Here is a 14,666-nt window from a genome sequence, read left to right as displayed (position 1 = left end):
TTTTGTCTTCTCAGAGACTGTGTAAGTGGAATCACATGCTTTGTAACTTTCGGGGGCTGGCTTTGTTTTCACTTAGCAAAATTTCCTGGAGGTTCATCCAAGTTTTGTTTGACGAAAGCCCGTTGTTTTTGTAGCTGAGTAACGACATTGTGTGTTAACTGCTCCCTCTACAGGCGCCCCGTGTGTGTTAATTACGCCCGTGAGCGTGCTGGCCAGCACGAGCACAGTCCCGAGGCTGTGCAGGGTCTTGTTCTCTGTTCCGTTCGTATGATACGTCCGGGGTCTGATGGTACAAATGGACAAGGGAACCAGAGGGTCAAGGGACCCATGGGGAAGAAGACCACTTCCCAGCGTGGACCCCACAGGTGTGGGCTGCTGAGGGATCATGCGTATGTTTCTGGGTGTTTGGTATAATTTGGGGGTTTCAGATTGTCCTGTTGCCTGGGATCTGCAGAGGTCTCCTCTGGGTAGGTTTAGTCCACCTTGGCTGGAACCCTTGGGAAGCTGTGGAATTGGTGGCGAGGGCAGAACATGTCTTGTCCCTTTATTTTTCCTCCTTTTGGCACATCCTCCAACCACGTTGTCCACTGGTAGCCGCTGCTCTCAGCACGGCCCGGTGTGAAGCCTCCGCGGTCATCTGTCTGTCGCAGATGGGGGGTCTGAGGTTCTTGACCCGGTTCACGTGGTCCCTGAAGCGGGGCCAGTGGTGAGGGCCTCTGGCCCCTTAAGCGTTTGGTTGTCTCCAGGAACCCTCGTGTGGAGACAGAGGCCCTTCCGCAAGCTGACAGGGATCAGAGCCGATGCCGGTGACAGGATGGGGCCTCCTGGAGCTGTTTGAGTAGCTCGCATCCTGCAGAGGACACGGCTCAGGATTCGGGGACCGGGGCTCTAGCCCTGGCCCAGGACTGTCTGACTTACTCTTCATAAATGGATGCGTAGATGGCTGAGGTGGTGGGGTCTGTAGATGGATGTGATTGGATGATGAATAAAATGGATGGAGGATGGATAAAGAAACTGGATGGATGATGGAATGGACAGATGGGTGGATGAATGGTGGGTGAATAAACTGGATGGATGATGAGATGATAGATGGATGAGTGGTGGATGAGTAAACTGGATGGATGATGAGATGGATGGATGGATGAGTGGACGGATGTGTGAGGAATGAAGGAAGGAAGGGTGGATGATGAACAGGTGAATGGATGGCTGAAAGAGGAGTGGAGGATGGATGAATTGCTGATGGTGGGTGAATGGATGATGGGTAGATACAGCTACATGGACTGAAGAGAGACAGTGTCAGTATGGACAGAGGTTTGGAATAAATGGGAGTGTAGACGGCCCCTGTCTCAGAGACAAATTGCACCCGACTGCAGCTGGGGATCCCGAGGGCCAGGGAAGTGGCTGGGGCGAGCTCACAGAGGTGGGTAGTTGCAGAGCTGAGGCTTGAACCCCAGTCTGCCTGAGTCCACTTTCAGGCCTCCTGCCAGCCCTTTCCCCCTAGAGAGGCAGGGATAACCAAGGGGTCCGGCCACCTCACACAGACGCCAGCAGTGGTCCCGGCAGACGGGGCAGCTGGCGCCCTCCTGGCATATGCAGTGGGCCCAGGGGTCTGAGGTCTCCACTCACCGCTGCCCCTTGAATGGCCCTACAGGTCCTCAGCCCTTAACCCGAGGTGGGTGAGACCTCGAGGTCGCTGTTCAGGGACTCGTGGCCCCTCCGCCAGTCTCCCCTCTGTGAGGTGGGGCAGGGTCAGGGTGCCCTGCACGAAGGCTGCGCTGAGCTGAGGCCCCACTGCCCAGCCTTGTCCATGCCGCCTCAGCGCCCCTGGGGCTGGCTGCTGGAGTTGTTTTCCGTGGACCCAAGGTGGCAGCAAGAGCCGGGGTGTTGTAGAGTCCATGTGGGTGCCGGCCTCCCTGAGCAGCTGTCTTGCCCCGCACCCAGGATGTCACTCGGCTACATCTGGAGGCTGGGCCACGGAGCCCGGGAAATGTTCAACTTTGAAAAATGGACCTTCACAGCTCATTAGGCGTCCATCGCGTGGCCGGGTGCCTCGGGCGGCTGGGAGGAGGAGGACGGTGTGGCATGAAATCACCAGGGTATTTAAAGGCCGCTCTGCATCCCTGACCAGCGCCTCTAGCTGCCCAGCGCAGCACTGCCTGGCCAGCCAGGTGTTCAGGACAACAGTGTGGCTGGCGGGGTGGCGCCCAGGCTGTGTGCAGCAACGTGATCCCGGCCAGACCCTCCTGGTGGCTTCTGTCTCCTGGCAGCCACTTCTGACACGGGGCCTGTTTCTCCACCTGCCCTGTGACCAGTGGGCTGAGCGGAAGCCAGAGTGACCGGGAGGATGGTTAGGAGCCATCGTGAGGCCTGGGGGAGGGCCTGTGGCACCCATGTCCCCCAACCCCCACCCGGGTGCTGCAGCCAAACCCCACCCCCCAGGGCTGCTCAATGGGGCCTGGACAGCTCTGTCCAGCCTGCCTGCCTGCGGCTGGGCCGGCAGAGGACCCTCGTGGACCCGTCAGAGGCTGCAGGGCCAGGCCGGGCTGCTCGCTTTATCCGGGCAGAGGCCCCCTCTCTGGCCTCACACCTGCTGGCCATCCTGCCTGGTGGAGGGGCTTCTCTCTCCTCGGCCTGGCCACCAGGGCCTTGATGCCCATGGGGGCAGACAGGGAGCCGGGCGGGGTGGCCAGGAGGGGCCCATGACATCGGCAGAGGCCGGACTGCCACGCGATGCTCTCAGTGTGGAGACCTGCTCTCCTGCACCCTGCTGTCTGCGGGAGATGCGGGGTCATAGATGGGAGGCACTGGGCTGGACTGCAGCTGGGGGTGGTGGGGGGAGAGGCAGGGCCAGGACATCCCAGCACAACCTGCCGGACTGTCCGAGGGCTCTGTGACCTTGGGCGAGCTCCCCTTGTCTCTGCCTCATTTCTAGTTGGAAGCTGAGGGAAGCTTCCGGAATCCCCACCTCGAGAGCTGAATGAAAGGAGGCAGTAAAAGAAGATGCCTGCTTCCCGCCTGACCACGTGCTGGGCTGTGGGGGTCAGGGATCAAGGTCCAGGGGAGGCCCAGTTGGGCCGCCTGCGCCCCTGGATAGGCACATGCCATGCACAGCCTGTATCTACCCCGAATATGGGCCCACCTCTAGGTTAAAACATGCAGGTGTGTGTGTGTGCAAGCGTGCACACACATGTGGATGGTGTGTGCATACCTGCAGACTTGTCTTTGTGCCCAGCTCCTGTGGATACCTCGGGGGTGCCCACGGCCCCACCTGAACATGCTCCCCGCACCGGCTCGTCCCCTTGGCACCCCCGGGCATGGAGCGGGTGTCTGGGAGACCTGGATTGGTGCCGACAGGTGGGTGCATGTGGTGGGGTCCCCAGGGGCGCTGGTCCCATCAGAGCCCCGGGGTGGGGGCTCCCGGAAGATGGGGAAGTGCTTCCCTCTTCCCAGGAAACGCCCCCCCCCCAGAGCAGGAGTAGGTGGGAAGCTTCCGGAAGCCCCCGTCTGGCTGTGATTCATGCAGGATGTGCTGGGGCCTTCACAGCTGAACAGCGCCCTGCCCCCAGGGGTGCCGGACGCAGCGGGGAGGCCTCTGGAAGTCCTGGGCTCCTGGACTGCTCCTGCCTTCTGAGAGGGGAACCAGGGCCGAGGACAGCCTTGGCCGGGGCCCCCCCGCCGCCCCTGGGCAGACGTGGCCCCGCCGCCCTCTGTCTGGAAGGAGTGGGACTCGGAGCGCCCTCGCCCTGCGCCGTGCTCGGCCTGTCGGCCAAATGGCTCCCTGCGTCCTGTGCCGTGTGGCCGGGCATCGGAGCGCGCTCCCTGCGTCCTGTGCTGTGTGGCTGGGCACCTGAGCGCGGCCTTTGCCGCAAGACCAGGCAGGCCCAGCCCCGCTCCTCCCGTTGCCCGCCCGTGAAGTCATCGGCTCAGCTGGCAGGGTTCCCATGGCAACAGAAGTGACGTCACAAGGGCCTGGGAGGATGGAGGGGGTGGGTGAGGACAGAGGAGGGGATTTCTGGCTTCTCAGTCACCCCCAGGCACTGCTGCGGGGACGAAAGGGGGCTGGAGTGCCCTCCACCGCTTGGAGAAAGGAAAGCTCCTCCCTCAGGGGGGTGCCCCACACCCGCTGCCCAGGTGTGGGGATTCTAGCAGCCGTGAGGGCAAAGACCCAGGCTCAGAAGGCATCACGGCCCCTCCGCCTCGGCAGCCGTGCTCTGCCAGACTGGACCTGAGGTCCTCCAGCCACACACCTCACCTGGAGCCTGTCTGGTCCCGTGAGACCACGGGCAGGTGCCCCTGCCTGGTGGGGGTGGGAACCAGACTTGAGTTTCTGGGTCTCATAGGAACTAGCCTGAGATGCTCTGCAGAAGAAAACAAACGCTTTCTGTTAACGGGTGGTGGGCGCCCTGGGAGGCCCTGTGTCCTGACCCCCTGGCTGCCCGTCAACGCGGGGCAAGGCTGCTGCCCTCTGCCTGGCCGCAGGTGTGGGGGCCTCCTGCCTGTTGGGGCCAGACGCAGCCTCCTGTTCCACCTGGGGCTGTTGGGGACCCCTCGCCCGACTTTCTGCCTCTGTGCCCGTCACTGCTCACGTGGCATCATAAACGATGCAGGGCACGCTGCTGCTCGGCCGTGCAGTCCTGCACGCACTCGGTGTTGGGGGAGGAATTGGCCCCCCGACCTGGAACCTGCTCCCCCCACAGCCCGGCCAGGACCGTGACGACTCTGCCTGCCCTCGTGATGCTCCTGCTGGCCCGGGCGCTGGTGCCCTCGTGATGTCCACATGATGCTCCTGCTGGCCCGGGCGCTGGTGCCCTCGTGATGTCCACGTGATGCTCCTGCTGGCCCGGGTGCTGGACACCTTCATCCCTTCGATGCCTGAGAACCAGCCTTAGTCCAGAGCGACGAGGACCCACCTCCGCGACTCCACTCCGCCTGCTCCCTTGCCAGCCTGCGCCCTTCCCCTTGCGCCAACCCTGGGGCCAGGCAGGGGGAGGCCGGAGGCAGAGGAGCCGGCAGAGCCCTCACTCTGAAAACCTGGCTGTGTGTAGGCGTCCCTGATTCCCGATCACAGGTTCACTCGGCGGGTCTTGTGGGCCCCCCGCCCCGCCCCAGGCCTGGGGAGACCAGTCCTTCCCTTGTCAGATGTGCCCCTGTGCAGTGCGTGCCGCGTGCTTGGCCTGTCCTGGGGGCAGCGTGTGCCACGTGCTTGGCCTGTCCTGGTGTAGCTGCCAGGGCACAGGAGGCACACACAGTCCCTGCCCACGTGGGGCTGACGTCAGTGTGGGTGGCCTGCAGACACAGAGAAGTGAGGAAAAGGCTGGAGGAAGGGCCCTGTGGATGTGGCCTGGGGCGGTCCGTGGCTCCCTCTGCGTGAGCACGCTGGGGAGGCTTTCTGGAGGAGGCAGCGTTGAGCCCTGGTCCAGGCCAGGGTCCAAGTCCCCCACCACCCCCATCTGCCTTGAGATCTGGGAGAAGCCCCTTCCCTCTCTGGTCGGGGCTTCCCGGCAGGCATGTGGACATCCGGGGAGATGGGGTGTCAGAGAGTTTGCTGTGAGTGGGGGTGGGGTGAGAGGATGGGGTGCTGGTGGTCCTGGGGAGGGGGAGCCCCCGCCCTCTGGCAGGACAGATGCCGCTCAGGCTCTGAAGGGGGCGGCTGGAAGGGTCTCCTGCCCATGTCCACTCATAGAGGCGCAGACCAGCCTGGGGCCTCGGCCTGGCGAGGACAGCAGCCCCTTCTGCCCATCTGCCCCGCTGGGGTTGTCTGGGCGGTGGGGGGTGCACAGACTAGGAGACCATCGCGGCCTCGCCGGGCCCCACCCGCCTGTCTGCTGGGCTGTGCATCCCGTCCATGGGCCCGCGGAGGCGGGGCTCTGGCGGGAGTGTTTGGGGTCGGGTTCCTGCCCAATGCCTGCCCACTGGCCGTGGGGCCCCGAAACTATGTTCTCACCTGTCAGAAGGGCTCCCGGCAGGCGGAGGACAGCTCACCACGGGCGCATTTATTTCCCCTTTGATTTCCAGCCCTTTCAAGAATCTGCCTATCCCCCCCCTCCCCCCCCCCATATTCTTCTTGGAACGTGTCTTTTTTCTCCTTTTATCAGCGTCGCCGTTGTGAACGGGGAAGGTGTGTGTCATCGTTGGCAGATGGGCCCGAGCAAGTGTTGGCCGGGCGGGAGCGTGCGGGCCTCCCTGCTGGGGCCCTCGGGGAGGGAGGTGCCCGTCCCAGGCTGCCCGGCAGCGGGGGTGAAGGGGCCTCCTGGCAGGCTGCGCTCAGCCTCAGGGCTCACCTGCCGCCTGGGTCCCGAACTGGGGCCACCTGCCCAGGTCGAGTGAAGAGAGGATGAGGCCTGGTAAGCCAGCACCCATGGTTGCTCACTGCGCCCGCTCAGCGCTCAGCTGGCTGGGTGGCTGGGGGCTGGGGTCCTGGACCACCTGGAGGCAGGAGCCAGAGTCGCTGGACCAATGGCGGAGGGTGTGGGGGTCCGGCTGCTTTTCTGGCCTGTTTCTAAGGAGGGTTTTCTGGAGCCCCCAGGACAGTGACAGGCTCTTCTGGGGATCTCACTTCTGTCTCGATGTACTTTTAACCTTGCAGCTACGGTGGAACAGCTTACCACGTTTAGCCAGTGAGTCTGAGGGCACCTCAGCCATCGTTTCAGGCAGACAAACACGTTTGAAGCCTCATTCTCATATTTCTAATAAGCACTTATCAAATTTACAGCTCTTGCAGACGACTCATCAGGCTCCTGCCTCCCCTTTCTGCGTTTTTCTTCCCTGCTTCGCACCCTCTGAGCTGGCTCTGCCTTTGCTCAGCAGATGAGTGCGGCAGCCCCTGTCGGCCAAGGGGTGGCGGGGCTGCGGCTGCAGCTGTGTGGGGGGTCCCGGGCACGTTGGCGTCAGCCCTGCGTTCTCCCAGCATCGAAGCGTCAGGCCCTCCTGGATCGCAAAACGTTAATCAGCACCAACGCTTGTTTTTTCTTGCCTGGCATTTTAATAAATGTAATAGTGTATTATTTCCCAGTTATTTTTTTATGTCTGAAGATAACTATTTTCTTCTCTAAAGCAAGTTAGGAAAATGCTCAAAGGAGAAAAGAACTGTGGTTCCACCTGGAGAATGGCCTTCTGGGCTTTCCTTCACGTGAGGATGAGAGTTTGTTAGAGTGTTGGTATCAGTCACCCTTAAAAAAAAGCACAACAAACTGAAGTGTAACTCACCTGAGAGACGCGCGCACAGGCCCCAGGGTACTGTTTACTGAATTTTTCATAAAGTGTAACCAGCGCCTCTGTCAAGAGGCAGAACCCACCAGCTCCTGGACTTCACCTCTTGGCCTTTCAGGGGTCATGCCCTGCCCAAGGGTGACGAGAGTCTTGGCTTCTAGCGGCGTCGTGTTGACGGAGTTTCCTGGTGACTCAGTGGTAAAGAACCCGCCTGCCAATGCAGGAGAGTTGGATTTGACCCCTGGGTCGGAAAGATCCCCCGGAGTAGGAAGTGGCAACACACTCCAGTATTCTTGCCTGGGAAGTCCATGGATAGAAGGGTGGGCGGGCTGCAGTCCGTGGATACAGGGGCCCGGCGGGCTGCAGTCCATGGGGTTGCAGAGCCGGACACGACTTAGTGACTAAACAACAAGCGTAGTTCTGTCTTGTTTTCACACATTGTGTGAATGGAGTCACAGGTAACACGCTCCTCGCGCCTGGCTTCTTTTGTCACACGCTGCACTCGTGAGAAACGCGTTCCTGCTGGCCGTGATGGCCCCTCCGTCCTCGCTGCCGAGTGGCGCTCCCGGGTGTGCGGACGCCCCGGTCTGTCGGTCCCTCTGGCACTGACCAGTGTTGTTTCCAGCGTGGCTGCTCTGAGCCGTGTTGCTAAGGACACCCTTGCACGTGAGTTTTGCGGGAGTGTGTTCATGTTCTGTCCGTCTGGGAGTGGACTTGCTGGCTCTGATCAGTCACAGATCTTGAGCGGTTTCCAAGCTGCAAACTTCTCATCAGCATTATTAAAATGATGGTGCAGTGTTTGGAGAGAGTGCCCTGTAACTGATTCACAGTCCTCCTCAGATCCTCCTTACATGGTTTCCAGTTTTTTCTCTTCTATATTAAGAGGCAGTGGAGATCTTTGGCTCAGTTCCTCTTTGGGATTATTTCTTTATGATAGGTTCTTGGGAGGAAGACAGTTGGCCCAAAGGCTGGACTTTCCTCCCCCACTCCCGGGACTTTTTCAGATTGTCAGATGGGCTTTCCAGGTGGCTCATTGGTAAAGGGCTTCCTTGGAGCGCAGATGGTAAAGAATCTGCCTGCGATGTGGGAGACCCAGGGTCGATCCCTCAGTCGGGAAGATCCCCTGGAGAAGGGAATGGAAACCCACTCCGGTGTTCTTGCCTGGAGAATCCCAGGGATGGGGGAGCCCAGTGGGCTACAGTCCCCGGGATCACAGTCGGGTACGACGGAGTGACTGTCACTGTCTTGATAAAAGAGTCTGCCTGCCAATGCAGGAGACGGCGGTTCGATCCCTGGGTTGAGAAGATCCCCTTGAGGAGGTCATGGCAACCCACTCCGGTGTTCTTGCCTGGAGAATCCCGTGGACAGAGGATCCATGCGTGCTACAGTGCATGGGGTTGCAGAGTCGGACAGGACTGAGTGACTGAGCATGCACACGTGCTCGCAGTGGGTAGCGTGTACAGAAGAACACCGAAATCATGTAGGAACACGGAAAGGATGACCACTGTGTGGACGCTGCCCGGCCGCAGTCAGGGCTGAGAGACTGCGATGGAACTTCGCCAGCCCCGGGAGCCCTTCCAAGAGCTTTTCTGTGATGCAGCCCTCTCGCCATTCCCACACACAGACGGTACGTTCTGGGATGGCCTCTGTTTGTGTACTTTACATAAATGTGACCCACGCATCCATCGGAGAAGGCGATGGCACCCCACTCCAGTACTCTTGCCTGGAAAATCCCAGGGATGGAGGAGCCTGGTGGGCTTGTGGTCCATGGAGTCGCTAAGAGTCAGACACGACTTAGCAACTTCACTTTCATTTTTCACTTTCATGCATTGGAGAAGGAAATGGCAACCCACTCCAGTGTTCTTGCCTGGAGAATCCCAGGGATGGGGTAGCCTGGTGGGCTGCCGTCTCTGGGGTCGCACAGAGTCGGACACGACTGAAGCGACTTAGCAGCAGCAGCAGCAGCATGCATCCATAGCCTTTGTGACTGCATTCTTTTGGTCAGCAGTACTTGGAGTCGATTTATCCGTTCATCACGGGTGGCTTTTCATTGCTGCAGAGCAGTCCCTTTCAAGGCCTGGATCATACTGGTTCCTGCTTTGGGGCTGTGATAAACCTCTGTGTGTGTCTTTGGTTGTGAGTGCCGCAGTCTGAGCTTTCCACCTGGGGTGGGGGTCTCTGCTCTTGGAATGTACAGGCGTGCATCAGTCTCCTCCTCGGTGTGATGGTGAAACAGCCCCCAGAGCAGAGGATGTCTTCCTGTTTCACCATGTCCCCAACACAACACTCCTGAGACTTCTGAAGCTTTTCTGTCTCCATAAATAATGAAGTTGAGCATCATTTATGGTTTGATGTTTTTGGAGCCATTTGGATGTCCTCATTTGGGAAATGCCTTTTCAAGACCTCTCTCCATTCTCTATATTACTGAGTTGCCTGTATTTTCCTCTTGAATTTGTAGGAGTTGTCCATAGATTCGGGATAAAATGGCCTTTCCTCAGAGTAGATTGTTGTTCTTGTTGTTCAGTCGCTAAGTCGCGTCTGATTCTCTGCGACTCCAGGGACTGCAGCCCGCCAGGCTCCTCTGTCCATGGGATTGCGCAGGCAAGAATACTGCAGTGGGTTGCCATGCCCTCCTCCAGGGGATCTTCCTGACCCAGGGGTCGAACCCACATCTCCTGCATTGGCAGGTAGATTCTTTACCACTGAGCCACCAGGGAAGCCCCAGGAACTCTTCACTTTTGTGGAGTAAAGTTTATCAGTGTGCTCTCATGTGTCCACGGGGAGGAGGCCTTCCTGGCTTCCAGGTTGTCCATGCATTTCTCTGTTACCTCTTTAGATATATAGTTCTTCTTTTCTCATCAAGGTCTGTAGTCAACCTGGAATTGATTTTTCATGTGGTGTGAGGTAGTGGTCTGATTTCATTTTCCTCCCAGATATCTGATTTCTTGATTTACTGGTCTCCTTTGTCATAACAAGGGCTGGCTCCTCGTTCAGGGGGTGAGCTTCCTGTTTTGATCCATGGGTTCATTTTCTGATCTCGTACCATGAACACACTGAGTTTCTGTGGTTGTGTAATAAACTATCTGATGAGTAATTCGCAGTCCCCCCCGCCCCACCTTGTTCTTATTTAGGGCCATTCTAGGCCCTTGGCTCTTCCATGTAAATTTCAGAGTCAGCTCGTCAGGTTCCACAAAAAGAAAAAAATTTCCAGGATTTTGATTGTGATTGTGTAGAATCTGTGGATCAATTTGCAGTGTTGAATTTTAATAAGCGTTCATGTTCTGCTTACTACAGATGTATAGAAATTCACTTTACGTTTGAATATGGATTTTATGTCTAGCGCTCTAAGTTCCGTCATCCATCACTGCGTTTATACATTCTTCGGGATTATTTTTATGTAACACCTGTGAATAACTGGAGTTGTTTCTCCCTTTCTGAGTCGCATCACTTCAATTTCTTTTTCTGGCCGTATTGCAATGGCTGAACCCGCTAGTGTTGAACAGAAGCGGTGGTGGCAGCATCCGCGTGCTGTCCTTGGTCTCAGAGGGAAAGTTCCAGCTTCACCATTAAGCCTCTCGTCTGCTATCAGCTATGCACACTTTGGAAGCTTTTTATCTGTATTCCCAAATGACTTTCCAAAAAAATTGTGCCGGTTTCACCCTAACCTTAGCAGTACTTTTCTTTAGTTGCCTTTTTTTTTTGGTGGTGGTTTTTAGATCACTGTTTATTTGATGAGCCTATATGGCGTCTCAGTGTAATTTTAAAAATTTGCATTTCCCTAATTATGCAAGAAGTTGAACACGGCCTCGTCTGTTTGTTAACCAACTGTGTGTTCCCCTTTGTGTCTTTGTTTATGCGTTTGTTAGTGGTTCCCTAATCAATTTGAATTCTTTACATGATGAAGTTATCATTTGTCACACTGGCTGTAAATAGTTTTCCCTGTATGTTGTACATCTTACTTTTTTTTTAATGTTCTTTTACCTTATATTTATATGGTCAGATCTGTCTCTCTCTCCTTGTACAATTTATTCCATCCCTCCAGAGCTTGGAAAGCCTGTCTCTCTCCTGAGGCCTGCTAAGTATTGGATTCTGTTTTCATCCAGTGTTTTTCTATGCTGTAATATTTCATATTTAACTGTTTACTCCATCTGGAATTTGTGGGGCTGTGGGGTGTGAAGTGAGGAGTTAATTGCTGCTCGCAGTTAACGGGGAAGGGGCCTCATTTGCACTTCCAAGCCTGGGGCCCCGGCTTCCCTTAGGCAGGGCCGAGTGGGAAGAGATTAAAGGGGGGAGGGGAGGTGGTGTGTCTGCAGCCAGCCTGGGAGCTGTAATTACCGCGTCCCTGGCTGCCACTGCCCGACTTTGAGTCAGAAGCAAAGAGCTGTCAGGCCGGCTGAGGAGCGTCCTGGGTGATCCCAGGCCCGTCTGTCGCTGGGACTGAGTCTCCCCGACTGCAGAGGAGTGGCATTGATGCCCCTGTCCTGTGGTGCCCTCACAGGAGCCAGTCCTGCAGAAAGTGGGGGCGGGCGTGGGGCAGGCAGTCAGGCCGGCTGGGCACAGGTCCCGGTTCCCGTGTGTGGACTGACTCCTCTGAGCCTTGGTTTCTCTTTCTGGAGGCCAGGGTCATCGAGGTGCCCGCCCGGCAGGGTCATGTCTCTGCTGTTGTGGTCACTATTCAGGGACCCCAGCTCTGATGGGCCGGGTACACCCCTTCCCCTTCCTCAGTGCCCCAGATTGACTGGGTGGCCGGCACGCAGAGCCCCGTGTCTGCTTCCTGACCCAGGGAGTGGGTCTGGGGAGCGCCGCCCGGCAGGGATCCGCTGCCTCCCCAGCCCTGTCCGCCCTGCGGGGGCCCCCTCCCGCCCCTCTGCCTCCTGACTTGCCCTCCACTGGAAACCAGCCACACTTCACTGTGGACCCAACAGAGCAAGGAGAAGCCACCCGGCTCCCTTCATGGGTCCCCAGCCTGGGATGAGCCCAGGGACCCATCTGGAGCCTTGCGGGGGGGGTCTGCCATCTGTCCAGCTCAGTGGGCAGTGGAGGGAGGTGGGGTGCTGAGGAATGGAGCACTCCCTGGAGCCCCCCAGAGGCAGGAGGGAGCTGAGACAGTGTGGGGCACCCCTGCCCCCTGGACACCCCAGGAGGGCACCGCCCACAGCAGCTGCCAGGGAGGGGCCTGGGCAGCTCAGTTCACCCCCTTCCCCCACCCGCCGCCAGCCCCATCCCCCAGCCCTCGAGTCCCCTCTGAGTCGGGGGTCCCTGCTGCCCTCCGTCCTGCCCTCTCTGTGGGGTTGGCACCAGGATGGCGCCCTTCCCCGGCCCCTGGCACAGCAGGTGCGCAGACTGCAGGGGCCTGGGGTGGCAGCGCCCACGGCTGAGCCTGCCACGTGCCAGGCCCGGCGAGGCGGAGAGGGTGGCCGGCCTGCCAGATGCTGGGCAGTGGGGTCAGGTCGGGGTGGAGGCCTTTGTGAGGGGGAGCGCACGCGGCCTCCGTGGAGCGTCTGAGTGAGAGCTGAGCCTGAGCTCGGCGCCTCCTGGGCCCCGCTTCCCAGGCGGGGTCTGGTTCCAGACCGAGAGGCAGGCCCAGGTGGAGCAGGACGTTTCCTGCCGCCTGGAGTCCCTGCGCCCCCGCCCCATGGGGGGTGCGGGCTGGAGGGGAGGGCCTGGGGGGGACGGTGCAGCTGCGGAGGCGGGCTGCTGGCGTCAGCAGGAGCCCCTCCTCCCCTCCCCAACAATCTTGGCAGAAAATATGCAAATGGTATAATTACTGGTATTTGTTTTGCTGATATAAGTGCTTGAAATGCAAATGTCAAGTTTGGGCCTTTCCTCTGTCCCACCCTCACCCGGACTGACGTCTGCAGGGGGGGGGGGGAGGGGCGGCGCGCGGCTTCATCCATGGAGGAGGGTTGGGGACCCTGCCCCCCACTGTCCACCTCTGCTGCCAGAGGGGCATCCAGACGCGGTGGGCTGCCGGGCCCCCACCCGACCGTGTGCACGGCGCTCCTCGGAAGGGAGGCCTCGGGCACCCCCACCTTGTGGCCTGGGGCCTGTCGGTCGGCCCCCAGCCCCAGGTCACCTGTCCGAGGGGTGAACCACAGCCGCGAGGCCCCCGGGGCAGCTGAGGGAGGTTTGTGGTCCGCTCTTCAACCTGAGAAGCCTGGCACAGGTCAGTTGCGGTAAACCGGAGACTCAGAGTCCCTGGGAGGCCTTTGGGGCCCCTGGTGAACCCCCAGCTTCTGTGTGTGTGCCTGCCCGGGGAGGGGCAGGGGGATTGTCACCTTCAACCCCTCCAACCTAGGGGGTCTCTGGGGCTTTGGGGGCCCTGAGGCCTGTGGGTTCAGACCAGCCTGGGTGGTGGCCAGCGAGGGCTGGTCACCGTCATCCCGGTAGTTTGGAGGGCGAGCTGAAGCTTGTCGAGGTCACCTGCGTCAGCGTGTGTCCATTGGACGCCCACTTCCCCCCCCCCCCCACCGCAACCCTGGTCTCCCCCCCGGGCTGCGCCCCTCGAGCCCGCACCCTCAGTCACTGGCCTCACCTGAGCTCCTCCCGTGAGTCCGGCATCTCTGGGCTGTTCAGGCCAGTGGATTTCCAGTAGCTGCACAAGTGCCGTCTTAAAACTGGAATGGGCACAGCCCCAGAGAGGCCTCCCGCCGGCCCCTAGTGTGGTCAGAGGCGGGGGGGGGGGGGGGGGGGGGGGAGGGTGGGGGGGGGGTGGGGTGGGCTGCCGGCTCCCCTGTGGTGCGCGTGGTGGGACGCTGGCTGGGGCTGAGTTGCAGTGACGTGCGGTGCGTGTGGGCACACGCGGGCCTGGGAGGGTGTGCCTGCGCGTGCAGCCGTGGGACCTGTGGGTCTGCAGGCGATGCCAGTGGAGCGTTGTGAACGGCCTGCTTCTCCTCACACGCCTGTGAGCCGGGCCCGCTCCGCCCTGGCCAGCTGTGCCGGACGTCTGAGGGCGGCTGGAAGCCCTGCCCTAGCAGGGTGGGGGTCCCCGGCTTTCCAAGTCTGTAGTCAGGACTGGGTATACAGCAGGCACTCAGCACGCGTGCCTTCCTGCTTCTCTGGGGCCTAGTGGGCGAGGCAGCCCCTCTGCCTGCTCCGGGCAGCTGGAAGGCTGACCTGGGGTGGTCAGGGTCCCCAGGACCTGGGAGAGGAGAGCGGAGGCCGCGTGGGGTGGGCAGAGGCTGTGGGTGGGAGCGGCTCTGGCCTCCTGCCCCTGGTCCCCAGGCTTCAGCTCTGCCAGGAAGCCTCCTGGGAGCTTCTGAGCCCCCTCATTCTATTTTTATTCCAATTACCTTTTCCTAGGCAGGTTCAGCCTCATTAGCATATTCAAATGCATCCATTATTATTTCAATTAGCTGTTAAGTAATTAAGTCTAATTGATGAGCATTCCCCCCACTTCCCCACATATTTTTTGGTTATTTACATCCGCTCCTAACCAACAATTTTAGGTAATTACA

This window comes from Bubalus kerabau, chromosome 23 (genome assembly GCF_029407905.1).
Source record: "Bubalus kerabau isolate K-KA32 ecotype Philippines breed swamp buffalo chromosome 23, PCC_UOA_SB_1v2, whole genome shotgun sequence".
Taxonomy (NCBI): domain Eukaryota; kingdom Metazoa; phylum Chordata; class Mammalia; order Artiodactyla; family Bovidae; genus Bubalus; species Bubalus kerabau.
The sequence above is the reverse complement of the archived record's forward strand: the minus strand, read 5'-3'. Positions refer to the sequence as shown.